Genomic DNA, 2,929 nt, shown 5'->3' on the forward strand with positions numbered 1-2,929 from the left:
CGAAAGAGAGAGAGGGAGGGGGTGGGCTTAGGGAATGAAAAAATGGGATTTGATAGAAGAGCGGAGAGAGTGGGGAAGAGAATGACAAGGGGAAAAAAGAGAGAACAGTAGGCAGAAAAAGAAGGAAGAATGACTGGGAAGGGTGAACAAAATAGAAGTTAGCAGTTATGAGACCTTGTTATATGGAAAGAATGTTAAATATAGAAGCGAATTTGTTTCCTATGAGATCACAATTTTGACGATACTGATTTTTGATTCGCTCCAGTTTGATGCCAACAGCAATTTTTCGAGCTAAAAGAAGTTATTTAAGTCATCTGGAACGTATTGTCTTATTTGTATTTGATTGTATAAAATGCATTTACGCATATGTGTGTATTGTTGAGTATGTGTGTGTATGTGTTTGTGTGTGTGCATTTGTGTGTGTGTGTGTGTGTGTGTGTGTGTGTGTGTGTGTGTGTGTGTGTGTGTGTGTGTGCGTGTGTGTGTGTGTGTGTTTAAAAGTAACTATCTACTGCGTCAAGACATTTTACCTTAATTTAACAACTCAGCTCTCTACACACAGAAAGCTAGAACCTAAGAAGAAGAGCAAAAGCAAAAGAATCTGATTTGTTCCAATCTTTAATCATGAGAAGTTTTATCAAATGATGGCTGAATATAAAATGCAAATATAGAGCCATTCATTCAGTTTTACTGTCAAGATTCTTGCATTCCTGTCGACCTGAAATCCCTGTCTGGTATCGATTTCATTTCCCGTCTAGTTATTGAATACTGCCCTTGCAGAATTGACTTCTCACACCCCTACCCCCCTCCCCCTCCTGCCCCTTCTTTTGCAATCACAATTTAAAAAAACACATGGGCACGAGTAAGAACACAATTAAATGAAATACAAAACTTCCAGAATGCTGTGAAAGACATGAAACTGAAGAGATGAAATTTTATAATAAAATATTTCAACATAATGCGACTATATGCACTTACGCTTCCTCTGTTCCTCTTTGTGAACACTAGCCCTTGTTGCAGTCCAGCGGTGGGTTCACTTTCAAGAGAAAGTGTGGAAATTAAACTAGAATAAGAAACTCGCACACCAAATACTTTTTAAAACAACCCCACACTGACGTAAGTGGAGGAAAATATATTGTCCCGGAAAGAGGGTGATTGATTTTACAAAACAGTACACTACGCCAAAAGTAGGCTGAAAAATATGTAGGCCTTAGCTAACCTCTCACACACAAAAACTTGGGAACTTGAGCAGAAAGGTAAGCACAAGACGCGGCTATTAATTTAGACTCTGGATCCAGGTACGGTTGTCTTTCAAAGCAGCTGTTCCTCTACGAGTACGAAGCGAATAAATAGCTAGAACACTCGAATGATGAAACACACCTCGGTACAGATTGATTATTCGGTTATCACGCACCCTGATTTTCCTAAATCTGTTATCAGCCAATCCTTTGTCAGCTTTTATATTATGCTCGTTTTGACCTTCAATGGAGAGGTCCTCAGGTTCAACAGATAGTAACTCTAAACTTGTGGCTCAGTGTACTTGTGCACAGGTTCACACAGGTGAAGTATTTATATCGTCTGACAGGAGGTAGAACTCAAGGAAGGCGGAACGTAGGAGGGCACGTAAGGCAAGGCAAAGACTGAGATTTACGAGGTAATCGCGATGGGAATGAGAAAGCGTTGTATTCGATACTCTATATCGAAACGGAAGAGAATCTTTGCGAGGTGATCGAGCGGACAACTCTGAGGAGGAGATGGAATCTTTTGTCTGAGGCCTGTCTCTGTAGAATTATTCTGGCAACAGTAGGGTGTAGCAGTCGTCTACAACTCCCTCCATAATAATAACTCTTATGATAAATTGATAATAACAGCAACAGTAGCAGAAGAAGAAGAAGAAAAAGAGGAAGAAGAAGAAGAACTACAAAAACAAAAACAAATATTATAACAATAACGATAACAATAATGAGCAAGTGTATACAGTAACGAATTATTATTATTATTATTATTATTATTATTATTTGGCTATACAATGTAATAAGAAAGATAATATTATAAAAACAATAATGATAGATAATTATAATAATAACAGCAACAACAACAGCAGCAATAATTAAGAAGAAGGCTGTTCACAAAAAACTCGCTTTTTTCTCACCTATTATGAAAAGAATATTTTTGAAAAACTGAAATAACGAAGCCCCCTCCTCCCCTTCCGGATCATCCACTCTACCCCCATCCCCTCTCCTCTCACTCTCTCATCCCCTCCCCTGATAGATGCTATTCTGACTATGAAAGACGAACGTGAAAACAGGGAGAAGGTGAGCAAAATGTAAATAATGAATTTGCAGCTGAATTGTGGTCCTTTTCGAACGTCATCGTGGCTTTAATAAATGTATTTTCTTTCATGGATGCGTCATTAACTCTATTGGTATCATACTGGAATTTGAATCCCTATTTCAAATCCTTTGTGGGATATTCTTCAACCTGAAATACCTTGATGGTTTTTCGAGGCTCTCCATTCACTTAGTTTGGGCCAGTCGGAAATGGACGTTAATTTGGGAGGTCCCCGTCTCTTATAATATAACACTGTTTGCAAAGGTGTTATACCATGCCATACCATGTCATACCATATCTCACGATATCATACCATACCATGCCATACCATTCCAACACAATACTAACACCATATCACACACACCCAATACCAATACCAATACTAATACCATACCCTACCACACCATACCATACCATACCATACCACACCATACAATACCATACCCCACCATACCACACCAAACCACACCATACCGTAACGTTCCGTAGCGTACCATATCCTGTAGAAACTGCTTTCCTGAATGCCTTAGCTTCATGCACCCCATTTTTAAAAAGGTGTTTACTCTCTCTCTCTCTCTCTCTCTCTCTCTCTCTCTCT

General features: G+C 39.0%; 1 protein-coding gene across 1 annotated transcript in view; it reads right to left on the reverse strand.

The window, feature by feature from the left end:
* The window catches only part of LOC101853445 (universal stress protein YxiE), a gene marked incomplete in the record, with an annotated part of 15,632 nt that extends 13,979 nt beyond the window's left edge, over nucleotides 1-1,653 (reverse strand). The window contains 1 exon segment of the mRNA XM_035968406.1: nucleotides 979-1,653.
* Nucleotides 1,654-2,929: the final 1,276 nt, after the last annotated feature.

This window comes from Aplysia californica, unplaced genomic scaffold (assembly GCF_000002075.1).
Source record: "Aplysia californica isolate F4 #8 unplaced genomic scaffold, AplCal3.0 scaffold00057, whole genome shotgun sequence".
NCBI classification, from domain to species: Eukaryota; Metazoa; Mollusca; class Gastropoda; order Aplysiida; family Aplysiidae; genus Aplysia; species Aplysia californica.